Source organism: Bos indicus, chromosome 7, assembly GCF_029378745.1.
Source record: "Bos indicus isolate NIAB-ARS_2022 breed Sahiwal x Tharparkar chromosome 7, NIAB-ARS_B.indTharparkar_mat_pri_1.0, whole genome shotgun sequence".
Classification (NCBI taxonomy): domain Eukaryota; kingdom Metazoa; phylum Chordata; class Mammalia; order Artiodactyla; family Bovidae; genus Bos; species Bos indicus.
The window spans coordinates 26,542,060-26,559,082 of NC_091766.1; the positions used below are offsets into that span (position 1 = coordinate 26,542,060).

The window sequence follows — 17,023 nt, forward strand, 5'->3', positions numbered from 1 at the left end:
TCTAGACAATAAAGACACAGCAAATCCCCATAGAAGGCTAATGTGTTAGTTGTTTGCTGAGTACTACAGGTTGGTTCCCACCCATCTAAGCTCTCCCTTATATCACAGGGGCTAGAAGTCTGAAAGCTACATTTCCCAACCATCTCCCCACCCACCCCCACCCCCCACCCCACCCCCACCCAGGCTTTGTGGGTAGGTTTCAGTTCAAGGCCTGTGAGTAGAAAGAACTTGTACAAGATTAAAGTGAACTGCTGGGACAACTGGATAGTCACAAGCGAAGACTGAATTTGGACCCCTACCTCAAATCATATATATAAAAATTAGCTCAAAATGGATCTAAGACCTAACTCCATGAAGTAAAAGTATAAAATTGTGATTTTGCAATGGATTCTTAAATAGGATAACAAAACACAGGCAGCAAAAGAAAAACAAACAAATAAACTAGACTTTATCAAAATCAAAAACTTGCAGATGCCAATGGACATTATCAAAAAGTGAAAAGACAGCTCACAATATGGGATAAAATATTTGTAAATCATATACACGATAAGGAACTTCAGTCATGTCCGACTCTTTGTGATCCTATGGACTGAAGCCCACCAGGCTCCTCTGTTGATGGAATTCTCCAGGCAAGTATACTAGAGTAGATCGCCATGCCCTTTTCCAGGGCATCTTTTTGACCCCGGGATAGAACTAGTGTCTGTTGCTCAGTAGGCAGGTTCTTTACCACTGAGCCACTTGGGAAGCCCAATGTTACCATGTGACCCAGCAATTTAGCTCCTAGTTACTATATACCCAACATATATACGAAACTTATACATGAATGTTATAATGATAACATTATAATGATAATGTTATAATATCAACATTATCAATAATAGTCAAAAGCTGAAATAACCCAAATGCCTATTAACTGATGAATGGATAAATGAAATGTGGTATATTCATACAATGAAATATTATTCATCAATAAAAGCAAATACTGATACATGCTACAACATGCATGAACCTTGAGAATAGGCTATGCAAAAGAATCCAACCACAAAGGACGATATATTTTAAGATTCTATTTATACAAAATGTCCAGAATAGTCAAATCTATAGAGATGAAAAGTCAGTTAGAGTTTACCTAGAGGGATGTTTACCTGGGGGGGGGGGGGGAGGGGGGTGTTGAGGGGTGACACCTAAGGAGAAGGAATTTCTTTCAAGGATAATGAAAATGTTCCAGAATTGACTGTGGTGATGGATGCACAACTCTGAATATACTAAAGCTAGTGAATTATACACTTTAAATGGCTGAACTGCATGCTATATAAATTGTATCTGAGCAAATCTGTTTTTAAAAAATAGGAGGTGAGGAAGAAAGGCAGGGCCACAAGTAGAAGGGAGCTTGAGCAGTGCACCCCTCTAGCAACTGCACTGGCTCTGCAGGGGTACCAGAGCACAGGTCAGAGCAATCCAGGATGAGACATGTACGATCCCCTATAGGGCCTGCAGCAGCTTCCTGGAGTCCCTAAACACTGACTGACACCAATTTCCTCTCCTTCCTTTTTTCTCTTTCATTCCTTCCAGCAAAACTGGAGCTTAATTCCCTGGGTTAAATCTCGCTCTGCTTGAAATTCCTAGAGTGATTTGTTTTCCTAACTAAACCCTTGCTGTTATTATTGCCTAGAGAACATCCAGTCTCCTTGTTCTCTTCCTAACAAGTTCCATATTTCATTCAGGTCCTCACTCCTCCCCAGCATAGACAAATGCCTGACAAGACTGTGAGTCTCCCCCCACCCTTCCTGCCTCCGCTTCAGGGTTCAGCCTGATTTTGGTCTAAGGGTAATTCCATTCTTCTTACTAAAAATTGGTTTAGAAATAGGCCTGTGGCCCAGTTATACAAACAAAAGCTAAAAAGGGGTTTGCCAGAGACTTCTAGGAATGTTCTTCATTCTTAAGAAAGAAGTATGAAAAAAAAAAGAAAGTAATAAGCATGAAAGACCAATTATATAAAAGAGAAAACCCTAGTTTCTGCAGGCAGCTGTCATATAACCTAGACAGTAGCCCGCCTTAGACTGAAGATGACTGGCAGAAGGCAGAGCAGAGCAAACCCAATTCTTTAACTGTTGAATCTAGACACTCTGAAGCTCACCTCACCTCTTGACTTCTAAAAGGGGCTAATAACTTGCCTCAAGGCAATTTGAGGTAACTTTCCTGTTATCACTGGAAACATCTTAATTTATGCCCTGAGCCACTTTGAAATGGAGGCCCTCCAGGCAGAAAGGGCATGAGATAACTACTTAATTTCCCATACTGGCATGAAATATCATGTAAAAGGTACCTCTAAAAACTGAGAAATTTAAAGTTGGGGCTGGTGGACCTGGAGGCGACTGGCAGCCAGGATGAGAAGGCACGAGGCAAGAACTACACAAAACCAGAGATGAGGTAGGAATGCAGACATCAGGAGAGAAGGGTAATGACAACCAGGAACCAGATGGTCTCCTACGTCCCAGCAGATGCCACACAGGACAGCTGATGACCTGGGCTATACCTTCCCTTCCCCCAACCTACATCCCTCAAGCGTTAGGAGGATGATGAATTGACAGGATTAATTTCCCACCAACAAACAGAATGGAAGTTCAAAATAAAGATTGTTGGATTCTGGGAAAATGAAAGAAGTTATGGAGGGAGAAAATCATAGCCCAAGGAGTGTACCTCCCACTCAGGCAGAACTCGTTCTTCAGCCTCGTTCTTACCCTGAGTGGCAGGGTAAGCATGATCATCTTGATTCCCAAGCCCACCCAATATTTATCAACCTTGTATTCAAGGAGGGTCACAGTCCACCTTGTCAAATCCTCCTCTGCAATCTGCTCTCATCTGGAATTGTTCAAAGTTCAGGCTTAAACCATCTCATGAATGGAATTTATATTACTAGAGGCTCATGGGTGCAATCCTGATGGGAAGGCTTAGTATAGAACTCTTGCCTTCAACCACTCCATTACCACTGTCTTCCTGATCAAAAATGGATATATAATTAGGTAAGAGAAACTCAGAGAAATGCTTATATATTCTGTTCCACCACCCTAAGCCTTCTTCCTTACATGTCTTCCAAAGTCACACCACTCCAAATCTGAAGAAGAGAATACATTTTAAATCATTACTGATGGATAATATGCAACTCAAAGTGGGTCTAACTTGGAATGTGAAAGTTCTTACCACTCTTTTCTCTGGCTGAGCTTGTAGAATTTAAGTGGCACAGTGCTTAAAAACAACTGTTGTCATCATATAATTTCTTATTTCTTAACGTTCTTCATTGCATCATTCTTCTTCATGTCATTTGGTCTCTATCCTGAAATTAAGAAAAATTTTCCATTTTCATTCCACAGGGAAGCGAATTTACTACACAAATCACGAATACTGAACACAACTAGAAAAGCAGAGTTGAGTATCAGATTGATGGTTCTGTATCTTATTTCTGTTATCATTCTTCTATTAAAAAATGTTAAATCTTCGCATATGCAGAAAATAATTTAACCTCTATATTTCACCACTATGTTAAATATATTCTATAGTTGAGCATTGATAAAAAATTCTACTGATGCATAGAAGCACATTTTAACTTTTCATAAATGTGAAAAGGTGAAATTCTTTTTATTCCTTGTGCTAGCAATCACAACTTTATAAATGGATATTTAGTAATTATATACATACCTATTACAAAGAAATTTAAATGAAAACTGGACATTCTATGTCTTGTCACTGAAAATCTGAGTTTCTACATAAGTCTAGTGGCTAAGGACAGAACTTTATTAAAATATTTGAAGGTTTATTTTTAATATTCTACCAAATGCTGACTTTCAACTTTGAAATTAGACCATGTGTTATGGATTACTCTGTTGAAATGTATGCTTAAAATTAAAATATTTGCTTAAAATTATTGTAAATGTTTGCTTAAAATTATAAACTACATTTTGTCTAACATGTTGGCGTTACCCACCAACTTGATGAGACTAAACCCATCTGGACACCACCTGATCTATCTCAAATTATTCCAACCTGAGCAAAAGGAATGAAGGAGATTTTATTAACATTAACCTTTCTTAACATTTAGAAACATGGCTTATAAAGATTAATTTAAAGGCTCTGACAGCTAATTTTAAAGCACTGTTCCAGGCACATGAGCCTTCTGGGCATCATGGGGGGCAGTGGAGGCAGTCCGCACTTCCCAGAAGGTGCCAGTGGTTGGTGTGAGATGGAGTGGCAGAGCCGGTGGCAATTCTCTCCAGCGTCTGGTGGGGCTGTGGCAGTAGCGTTTCTCCTAGGCCAGTTCCATGGCACAGTTTTCTAGAATCTACTAGATGAAGTGCTCCCCACAAACTAGGGTATAAACCATAAAAGAGACATGGAACCCCACAAATGGATGCTCCCACATGAGGAAAAGGAATGCTCCTAGGATGACAATGAACAGAAGGTCCTGAATAAGTGTGACAGCAAGTGTGGAGAGTAACCAAGTCCAGTGTGAAGTGAAAAGATGGTCCAGGATGCATATTTTCGAGAACTGAATTCCTATACTTTTTTATGAGTGCTTGACTGAATTTAGAGGTTCATCCATTTGGTTTTTTTCTCTCTTCCTCATTTCTCTCCATCTTCCCCTTCCTCCTTCCCCTCCCCCCACCCCTCCCACCGCCCCCCGCCCATCAACTGCATCAATCACAAAGCAAATTTAAAAGTGAGCAATTATTAACTCCCTCCAAAAGTAAGTTGTATATGAGAGGAAATTATAGGGCACTTTGTATAAGAATATTTACAGAGACATACTAATGTTGACATTAGATACTGACAGACTCAAAAATATTGTCAGTGAGAAGAAGGTGAAATGTGTGCTCGTTTATGTGGTGTGTATTTGTGTGGGGGGAGGAGCAGTTGAGGAGTGGATCAGAAACCTAAACCTTACTTTTCACAATAGGAAGTGAAGTGATAATCTTCAAAACTGAAAGAAAGAAGTAAAAACTGCTCAAAGTATTGGAAACTGTTGACTTTGGGAGTTGGAATCAGAAGCTGAAAAGAGTAAAGCTGAGAACTATTATAATAAGCTAGCAGAACTCATCATATTTAAAGTATGTGTAATTCTGACAAAAACAAAGATTAAAATTTTAGAGACAAATAGTTTTTAAATTCCCCCCAAATTCCATCATTATTTTCATTAGACTTTCACTGAGTTTATACATAAACAACTTAGGAAGAATTGACTTCTTTATAATTCCAATTATTTCTCTCTAAAAATATGGTTAAGACTTATTTCTGTCCTCAGAGTTTTATCATCTTGTTATATGTCCTGTGCATTTTCCATTGTGTGTGTCAAAGCATGCTATATTACTCTTTGCTATTATAATGACATCTTTTTCCATTATGTATTATAACTATTAATAGTATATAACAATTTTTCTATATTTATTTGTATTTATTATTTATAAAATTTATATTATTTATTTCTATATTTTCTCATAACTTGCCAACTTACTGAACATTTCTAATATTTTTCAACTGTCTTCAGTTTTTTAGATAGACAATCATATAAATGCACAATTATAATTGTATATTATAATTTATATGTATAATATTTCTTTTAGTTATCCCATTACATTGGTTAGAATTTGTTAAATACATCTCTAAAAATAAGAGAGAGTGGCTGTGTTGCTTTCAACTTGGATATAATCTTAGTTTTCTCCAACATTATTTTTACTGATTTCAGCAAACACTTGACCATCTATTTCTCCTATTTATAGTTTTTCCCTATCTAAATATTAATACCTCTTCATACTTTATTATTTATCATTTAGCCTTTGTCTAGTTATCTATTTTTCTCATTACAATGTATGTTCCTAGTGGTATGGAACAGCATTTTGTCTTATGCCAGAACTGAAAAGAATGGCTGCCTCAATAGAAATTTGTTAAATGAATGAATTGATCAATGATGGGCAGGTCACCTGTAGACAGTCAGATGCTCTCTCTTTTAATCTGTGAAAAGCATTAAGAGCTGTCATAGTATTACAATACTTTCACGTTTATATAATAACATTACTTCAAAGTGGTATTTAACTGTATTTCCTAGTGTTTTACTTTAAGTGTTTGCATCTGTACTTATGAGCATGAACTGTAGCTTTGTTATATGTTATCTTTGTCAGGTTTTTTTTTTATGTTAACCATATTAAAGTAAAATATTTCATATGTTTGCTCTATAACAGTTTTAAGGTTATATGAATTAATTGCTAAATTAAGAGCATTCAAGGAGAAAGTAATCTGCATCCTGATGCTTCTGCAACTTCTCATCTCAAGTCATTATTCTTCTATTGTGTTTCATTGTTCTTTTATATAAGATGTATGTGACAATGCTTTTATTAAAGTTAAAACTATATGTAAGTGTAAAGACTAAAAATACGAGGTTCTCTGTCACCCCATAACCAGAGTTAACCATGATTAACAGTTTAATACTTCCATTTCAGTATTTTTCCTGTGACTTCCCACACATGTGTGTGCATATGTGTGTAAAAATAATGGAGGTATGATCCTGAAATTTACTTTTTTTCACTTTCCACATATATATTAAAATATGAAATTCATGTACTATATCCTTGTCAATAACTGTATGGTATTTAACTGCTCTTCTGATGATGAATATTTAGCTTTTCCCCATTTTTCACTATAATAAATATTCCTGCTGTGATCATTGCTGTACATAAAGCTTCAAGTCTATGTGCATGAGAAGTAGTCTTCAGAATAAAGACTGCCAACTCAACAAAAATGGGCAGTTTTATCTTACTCAATACTGAAAAATTTATCTTCAAAAAAATGTTTGCTCTCTTACTCTCCTATCAATAGAATATCGAAGTGCCCCTTTGCCACATCCTTATCAACCCTGGGTGTTATTAAGCTTTTATATGTTTACTAATCTGATGCATGAAGGTTGATTAAAATGTGTCATTAATTTACCAATGACTTTGTGCATTTTTGTGGAGTTTATTGAACATTTGTATTTCTTTTATGTAAATTGCTTTTCATACCTATTGCTAATTTTTCTACTGGAGTGTTTTTCCTATTGACTCACTTTGATATTAATCCTTTATTAATATAATATAGATATATTCCTAGGCTGTGGGTTGTCCACTAATGTTGTTTCTTTGTATACAGATGTTTTAGTTTTTATATATTTAAATGTGACTATTTTCCTTTATGACTTTAATATTTTATATCTTTGATACGATTTCTTCACCTCAAGCTTATGAATGTCTTAATGTCTCTTCTACATTTTTATCTGATAATTTCATGGGGCTTCCCGGGTGGCACAGTGGGAAAAGGGTGTCTTGCCAGTGCAGGAGGTACAGGAGATGCAGGAGATGTGGGTTCAACCCCTGGGTCAGGGAGATCCCCTGGAGAAGGAAATGGCAACCCACTCTAGTACTCTTGCCTGCAGAATTCCATGGAGAGTGGAGCCTGGTGTGTTATAGTCCATGGGGTCGCAGAGTCGGACATAACTGAGCATGCATGCATGCCTGTGTCTGATACTTTTGTATCTTGTCTTTGTATATAGCATAAGGTATGTATCTAACTATTTCTCTCAAAATGGACAACTAATTACCTCAACTATATTTCTTTCAAAACAAATAACTGAACTTCACCCTGAGTTAAAAGGTAATTCAATGTCTTCCAACTAATTTACCATCTTTATCATTGATAGCAGCTAGTATTTACATAGTTCTGACCATATTCTTCTAAGTTCTGACCAAGCACTCTTCTAAGGGCTTTATGTATATCAACATATTTAATCTTCACAACAATAATAAGATACAGGTGACGTAGTAGTCCTTATTTTACAAATAAGGAAATCGAGGCATAGAAAGTTTAATTAACTTTCCCAAGAATGCACAGCTACTCTGTGGCCTGGCTTGTGATTCAGAGTTTTTAACTATTATATAAAACAGCAGTGTATACCCCTATTTCTAAGTTCTAGTCAATCTTATTAATCAATATCTCTGTCTGTATCTGTACCAACCCTATATTTTCACAATTATATTTCAAAAATGTTTTAATTTCTAAAAGAAATTTATCCCATTTATTTCTTCTTAGAATTTTCCAGGCAATTACTACCATTTGACCTACAGAATGAACTTGTTAAGTCTAACAAGAATGATGAGGATTGTATTACATTTCTAAATTAACTTGGGAAAGATTAATATCTCAAAAATATTGTGTATTTAGGAAGAGGCTATCTATCTGCATCTATTGAATCTTATTACATCTTTTTTCCTATAGTTTTATAATTTCCAACAGATGAGTCTTATATTTTTGTTAGACACTTTATAGTTTTTATTGTTATTGAGAATGGATTCCATTTTCTCTGTTTTATTCTTTAATGTATTGTCAATAATATATAGGAAAGCATTAATTTTTTCCTATGCTAACTTTGTATATAGTCATCACACTGAACTCTTTACTGCAAGTAATCTTTTATGCAAATAATTATATTTGTGTCTTTGTCTTATAGTGGGTATGTGTGTATATATATATATATATATATATACATATATATTATTCTTTTTGCCTTACTGCATTATAGTCTGATTCCACTTAAAGAGTAACAATGCTAGGAGCTAATTTATCTTTATTTCTAATGTTAGCAGAAATGCTTCTTATGTTTTACATTAAGTATGAAATTTGCTTTTGGTATATGCTGCTGCTGCTGCTGCTAAGTCACTTCAGTCGTGTCTGACTCTGTGCGACCCCATAGACGGCAGCCCACCAGGCTCCCCCATCCCTGGGATTCTCCAGGCAAGAACACTGGAGTGGGTTGCCATTTCCTTCTCCAATGCAGGACGGTGAAAAGTGAGCGTACATGCTAACCTTTACCAACTTAAGGAAGTTTCCTTCTATTGATCACTTGCCAAGACTTATTGTTTACTTGTTTTTAATCAAGAGTGATTGTTGTATTTCAACAAATATATTTTTGCTCATATTGAAATGTCATGAAGTTTTCCTCTTTTCGTCTATCTACTTAGTGAATTTCAGTAATGGATTCCTTGTGTTGAGTTATCCTTAAATTAATTGTATTTACATGTGCCAAGAGCTATGGATACACATTTAAGACTGTTGCATCCTCTTGACAAACTGACTTTTCTATTGTGAAATTTGTTAACAGGAACATCTAGTGCATTTGCATTGAACATAATTATTAATTTGGTTTAATGGGCTTAATTCTGCCATCTTGCAATTAGTTTTTTATTTGTCCCATCTCATGTTTGCTTCTTTATTGGTTCTTTTCTGCTTTCTTAGGCCAATAAAATACTTTTATTACTCCATTTTATTGCCTCTTTTTCTTTCTCTCTCTCCCTTTCTTTCTGTATATGGATGTGTATACTAGTGATTGCTCTTAGGATTATAGTACACATCCTTTACTTATCACAGGCTAGTTCTAATTAATACTATACTATTTCATGTAGAATATAAGAATCTTCCAACAATAGAACTCCATTTATCCCATCCAATTCTTAACACTACTATCATAATCTACCATTGCATATGTTAGAAATGCTACAGCACAGTTATTATTTTTGCTTGAATCATCTTTTTAAAATTTTTTAAAAATAAAATATATTTCATTGACCATTTTCAACAATCTTTATTTCTTCTTATAATTCTAAGTTTTATCCTCACCCCAGTGAACCTTCTTCAGCACTTCTTTTAGTGTGTGACGACTATAAACAAAGTCTTTCAGTTTAGAGTCATCTGAAAAATATGTCCTCCCTGTCCCTCATCATCTCCCAAAGTTTGCCCAAATTCATGTCCATTGCATCAGTGAGGCCATCCAGTCATGTCGTTCTCTGATGGCTTCTTCTCCTTCTGCCCTCAAATCTTTCCTAGCATCAGGGACTTTTCCAAAGAGCTGGCTGTTTGCATCAAGTGACCAAAACACTGGAGCTTCAGCATCAATCCTTCCAATGAGTATTCAGAGTTGATTTCCCTTAAAATTGACTGGTTTGATCTCCTTGCTGTCCAAGGGACTCTCAGGAGTCTTCTCCAGCACCACAGTTCGATACTTTTTAATTGATACTTTCTTATAACTTATATTTCTCTTTTGAGATTTCCAACTTGTTTGCTCATTATGTCCCTGTTTTCCTTTAAATCCTTGAACATGTTTATAGTTACCATTTAAAAAATGAAATCCTAACTCCAAAATTTTAGTTATCTCAAGATCTCTTTCTTTTGCTTGGTTTTTTTTTTTTTGTCTTTATTATGGGTCCCATTTTCCTACTTCTTTGCACATGTAGTAGTGCTTTTATTGAATATTGCATGTTATGGACAATATAGTGTAGAGCATCTGGATTATGCTGTCTCTCCTTTAAAGCTACAACTTTTTTTTCTGACCAGCAACTACATAGCTGGATAATTCTCCTGATTCATTGGGCTTCATTTTATGCTTTGTTTGGGCAAGTATATATTCATTTGACTTAACTATAGGATATAGTCTTATTCCTGGCTCCTAAAGAGTGGCCTTTCTGAGGTCTCAGCTTAATGACTGATGTGCTCAGTGAAGTTTTTCCACTATGACTGAACCAAAACTTCAATGTCTTTTAGCACTGCATAATCTCTGGCATTTCTATTCATTTCTTAACTCCACATCAGCTGCTGTCTTGTTGGATCTCGGGTTCTTGCAGAATCTTAATGTAAGTCTCAGACCAGCTCTTAGTCAAAGAGCTATAGAGACTCTGTGCACTGACTTCTGAGACCTTCATCTGTACAGCTTACTTCTCTCAGAAATCCTATTCTGCTAATTCCAGCAACCTTTACAACCCCTCTGTTTTAATTTCTACCTCCTCAGCTCAGTGAGACTGATGTTTTTCACCTGGGCTTCACAACCGTGTGCCACATGCAAGGAAGGTCCCATAGCCATAAAACAAGGTTGAATGTGTGCTTATGTCATGACGTCTGGACTTTTCAGGACTCTAGTCCTGCACTGCCTATTATCCAATGCCTATTAATAAAAAGAGCCACCACATATTTTGTTCAGCTTTAAAATGGAAGAGTAAATTCAACAGCAGTTACCCCATGACAGCCTGGAAGTACATGTCTAAAAGAGGAGACTCATTGTTTTACTCCTTGCATCTTATTTCATCAGTTCTTTTTATTTTTTGCTACTACCCCACTAAACACATTCACATATACACCTACACTTTGACACTTTTAGAATAATAATGCTTTCTATGTGGTTTTTTTCTCTCACAGCCTCATTGAAAATTGATTTTGCTTAAAACAACTTTTAAACATGTTTTAATTTATCCTGTATCAATATCAATGTCAAATTTACAGTTACAAATATGGATCCTCCTTGTTTGACATTGAAACTTTACCATATTTTACTTTCTCTTTTCCACCTCTCTCCTCACCCAATATTTCTAGGGAAATTTTCTTTTATAGTATACATTTGTCTTTTTAAAATTCTTTGTTATAAATTGACTTAGTTTCACAACCACATTAAAAACAATTCTTTAGACTTAAATCTAAGGTTTTATTGCTCACTGCACTTTTTTCTAAAAACATAGCTTCATCTTTATTAAATTCTATATTTTGATGAGTTTTTTCTTTAAGGTCTACTTTAAGTTACATTTTTTCCGAAAAGCATACATGAGTCATATAATTTCTAAATTCTTAAAAATCTGAACCAGACTTTCATTTGGCCTTGCATTTAGATAATAGCTTGGTTCAGTCTATAATTCTTAGAACATAATTCTTTTGCTTCAGAAGTCTTTACATTCTCTCTGAGGTTTTCTGGCATTAGTGTTGCAAATAAGAAAACTAAGGTCATGTTTTTGGTGACTCCCCCTCTTTTTTTTTTTTTTTTTTTTACAGTTGGCTGTTTCCAGCATTTTCTCTTTATCCAAGACATGGAAACCCATCTGAATATGATTCCTTTTCATTATATCTGCCCAGTCTTTGGTAAGCTTTCTCCATGTAAACAATGAATCCGTCAACTCTGAAATTATTTTTAATTATTGTTTTTCATTCATTCATGCTATTTTCTCTTTCTGGAACTCCTGTAACAATATTGCTTCTCCTGCTTCAAGTTTTTCTGACTGTCAACTTTTCTCTTGAATTTCCAACTCTCAGAGTTCTAGAAGAATGTCCCATAGTTGCTTTTTCTTTTCTCCTTCCATTTATTTATTTGGCTTCATCAGGTCTTGGTTGCGGCATGTGGAATCCTCATTGTGGCTCACCGACTCTCTAGGTGCGGCACATGGGCTCAATAGTTGTGGCACACAGGCTCTCAAGTCGCTTCTCACTGGCTCCAGAGTACATGGGCTTCAGTAGTCGTGGAATGCGAGCTTAGTTGCTCTTCGGTATGTGGGATCTTAGTTTCCTGACCAGGGATCGAACACACATCTCCTTTATTAAAAGGTGAATTCTTAACCACTGGACCACCAGGGAAGTCCCAGTTACTCTTCTTTTTAATTTCTTTATTTTTACTTTAATTTTTAAACAAAATTAATACATGATGCTTTTTGAACCTAAGAAAATTAGCTCCCCCACCCTCAAGTTCTTCCCTTTATTCTACAGCATCTCTGATTTACTGCTACTGCTGCTGCTAAGTCGCGTCAGTCGTGTCTGACTCTGTGCGACCCCATAGACAGCAGCCCACCAGGCTCCCTCGTCCCTGGATTCTCCAAGCAAGAACACTGGAGTGGGTTGCCATTTCCTTCTCCAATGCATGAAAGTGAAAAGTGAAAGTGAAGTTGCCCAGTCGTGTTCACCTCTAGCAACCCCATGGACTACAGCCTACCAGGCTCCTCTGTCCATGGGATTTTCCAGGCAAAAGTACTGGAGTGGGGTGCCATTGCCTTCTCCGCCGTTTTACTAGAAGGTATTTAATCTGAGTGCTCAACATTTGATTCCCTTCATTTGAACTACTGAATATCTCAATTTCCCTGACAATCTTTCTCTTAGAGAGGAAGAATTAGTTTTTCCAAGATGTACACCCGAAATGTGAATAGTGGATCAACAGTGATCCCCTCATTCACTCCTACCTGTGCTATTTCCATCTCTGACTGCTAAGCTTCATAGATTCAGGTGAGAAGTTTCTGATCATATCACATAATGATCTTTTTATATTTCTTTTACATCCCTTGGGTTGTTTCTTTATGAAACGGGAAAGAAGAAGACAGCAAACATGTAATTAGGATACCATCTTTGTCACAGCAGTTTCTATTTATTTTCCTATACTGTGACAAGAAAAGTTTATATTTGTTTCCTACTTAAAATTCTTTAAAACAAAAGTTGGATATAGTCCAAGCTCCTTCCTTATAGACAAGAAAGAAGGTTGTTCTGTTTCCAACAATCTTATGAAAAGAGTCTCTTGTGAAGAGGAAGGGGGAAGACATTTTTAAGTGACTTTCCTCCCACTGAAAACACTTTGACATGCTTTCCTTGAAACCGTCTTTACAATCTTGAATTTACTGTGGATTCCTATGTGCAACAGCCTAAACAAGGATAGGGAAATATGTCCATGAAAGTTAACCTCTGCTGAATACAACCATGAAGTGGGACAAACACTGGGAACATCTGTATTTTATACTGCCAATATGTTCTCTCCTTTTCTGGAAGCACAGGATGTCTTTACTCTGTCAGCTGCAAAAATATTATCTCTCTGCAGGAATGAAACAAGTGTGGAATATATATTATGCTACCACATTACATGCATACCTAAGCAGAAAACAAAGAAAATAACCATTTAATATATAACTCAATTTTGCCTCCAGGGACAGATAAAAATTTTTATTATAATACCCAAATGGTACAGTACATAAATATACATGGGGAATGTGATAGGGCCAACCTAGGCTCTTTTGGCCAGATGCTAGTGGCTAAAAATTTATCATCTAACCTCATCCTAATCTTTTTCCCTCTCACAGACATGAGGTAGGCTATATTTTTTATGAGGGCAAGGAATCTGGGGCAACGAAGACCCAAACACATCACCATTGTTCAGCAGATCATTAATTTCTAAATGTCTGTGGAAAATTACTATTGACTGATATCTTTCAGTTTCATTTCAAACATAATACCTTATACTGTTTACTTGAATAAAGAATATAGTTAAAAGAAAACAGTAACTAAACTGGTATTTAATAACTTCAGATGATTCTAGCATGCATTGGAGAAGGAAATGGCATCCCACTCCAATATTCTTGCATGGAGAATCCCAGGGACAGAGGAGCCTGGTGGGCTGCCGTCTATGGGGTCGCACAGGGTCAGACACGACTGAAGCGACTTGGCGGCAGCAGCAGCAGCAGTGATGTTTATCCATTTTTAATTCAATAACTTTTCATTTGGAATCTTAACTTTAATCAGCATTCTGCTGGCAGCTGCTTTATTTAAGACTCGAGCTCATACAAACAAAAATAAGAGAAGCTTTTACCTAGATTACAATTTACAGTTAACTTTTGCAGATCACACAACTCACTTGAATGTATAAATCTCTACAATTCCATTATATATGTTTCTTAAAAGTCTGAAATGCTTTTAACCAGAAAAGAGGTTAAACAGGAAGAGGTATTCTCGATGAGGAATCTTGATGTTGCTCAGTTATTTGCAACATGTTGGAAATGGCTCTTCTAACACTGGTTCTGTCTTTGAAAGCCCATACAGAGCAATAACATGACTTTCCTAGAGGCAATAAGTGAAAACGTTCCCAGGATAATGCCACAGACTTACTACTTTCTACGTAAGTTGCATTTTTTTTGAATTATCAAATTGAAATATTTGTCAACACATAATACCCTGTTTCTTTGTATTCTCACATTCACCTACTCTTGTTTTAACTCTGACAGTGTCTTCACACTATTTCTTCTCTATAAGAAACTTTTTGGAGTCAAATAATCCATCCATATAAAATGTATTAGGATCATCCTCCACAATACAGGGGGTTAAATTTATTGTTACTGTAATCCGCATTGCTCTGCCTCCATGTACCAGACACTCAAGTGTCTCTGGAAGCCTCCAAAAGGTGTTCAGCAAAGAAACTACAGCCTCTGGGATCATCAGGGTTTCCCTCTGAGATGCTGTCCAGTCTTGCACTAACGTTGCCTCCCAGGAGCAATTCAAAGCTATCACGCTTTTAATACACCAAATAACTGTGCTGCATTCCCTTCATAGTTTATAAAAGTCTTCATAAAAACAATGACTTCATCATCAGTCATAGTTCAGCTTTTCACAGGGCTCAAAAATTAGTCCTTGGGCCATGTGGGAGATAGCACCAAGTAATGCCTCACCACCTGTCCCTCTCCCCAGGGCCTTAGAACACAACATCTCTTTAAACCAAAAAAGAAAAAGGAAAAAAAAGAAAAAGTGAGGTCACCCAAACAGACACCCAGGCAGACTCCAGATCCCAGTTTCTGCTCAGCCAGAGCTCCTTACTTCATTTGTAAATATTTAAAGATCACCGCCTCGTCAATGAACAACCTACTATTGCTCCATGAACATCCTACTGGCATGCCTACCTGAAAATTAAGCTAGCAGAGAGGAAAGCAAGTGAGGAGATGAGAGGCCTCCTCACCTGAGCCCTCAACCAGCAGTCACCTTTGGTCTCCCCGGTTGCATGTGCCAGTAAATTCTCATTTTTCTTTAAGTCAGTTCGAATTTGGATTTATATCACTTGCAATTGAAATAAACTTGACTAATATACTGATAATTATCAAATTCCATTGGGCTATGTAAATATCATCGCCTTGGGAACTTGAAACAACAAATTCCTGAGATTTCCAACCATGAAAACTACAGCCTGATGAGTGATTTAATTAAACATGTACATATAGATCACTCCCCACGCTATACACATAGAAATAAGGAGAGACAAATCTAAAGGAGATAGGGGAAAAAAAAAAAAAACTTTTGCGTTTTGAAACAACGTATTAAGGAGAAGACATGTGCCCAATGTCTAGGACTGGGAAGATAAATGATTCCATTTTATGTTGTTATTAAATTGTATTACTCTTCATTAAATTTAAATGCATTTAGAGGAATTAAGCTTATCAAAAACTTGGCAGTGTGATATAAGCGATGATTCTTTGTTTATCTGACAACATCCTCCTGTGAGTTGATTCACAATTTTAATTTTGGAAGACAGTATTTCTTTGATGCGGACTGACAGAATGATGTGAACCGCTGCATCATTTTGCATGAAGTCATACTGACTGTGAAAGGAAACAGGGGCCAAGTGACTTAACCAATTTCTCAAGGAGCGTTATGAAAGTAATGTTTCTATACTGTCAGAAGGATCACATGAAATTAAGAACTGAAATTAAACTTCAGGAGACAGTCTCCTATCCTTTTGAAGATAAGCACAATGGAATTCTATAAAAGGAAAAACTTCTAAATATTCCTAGTGGAAAAGAACTATTTTGAAAAATATATTTTAAAATCATATATCAATACCAAGCACCTATTTGGGACACAGTGGTAAACAAAAGAAGTACATGAGACAACTTGCAGCCTAGGGAGAGAGGAAGCATTAGTCCAAGCACAGAGAATTGTAATTTCAGTTGGGATAAATGTTACCAGAGAAATGTGCCTACCAGCATAGGAGACAACACTCTAAACAGACAGACCAAGGATGGATCTAGTGAAGGAGTGATATCTGAAGAATGAACAAGCACTAAGTAGGTAAAGAGAGAACAGGGCATTCCAGTGAGAGGGACGAGCCTCTCCAGAGGAGTGCAGAAGGGCAGGGTAAAAATCGGAGGGCTGAAAGGACTGTGCACCCAGAACCTAGGGGAAAGAGGTGAAGAGTGAGGAGGGGCAGACTGAGAAGGAATGGTTTAAAGCGTTAGTCGCTCAGTCATGTCCAACTCTTACTGACCCCGTGGACTACAGAATGCCAGGCTCCTCTGTGCATGGAATTTTCCAGGCAAGAATACTGGAGTGGGCAGGTAGCCATTCTCTTTCTCCAGAGGATTTTCCCAGCCCAGGGATTGAACCCCGTCTCCTATATTGT

The 17,023-nt window shown here is 36.6% G+C and overlaps 1 protein-coding gene across 1 annotated transcript in view; it reads right to left on the reverse strand.

The window, feature by feature from the left end:
* Positions 1–17,023, reverse strand: part of MEGF10 (multiple EGF like domains 10) — a 269,210-nt gene that overhangs the window by 201,660 nt on the left and 50,527 nt on the right. Inside the window, exon 2 of the mRNA XM_070793223.1 lies at positions 3,202–3,334. The gene's annotated coding sequence lies outside the window, so the exon portion shown is untranslated. The remainder of the gene's footprint in view (positions 1–3,201; positions 3,335–17,023) is intronic.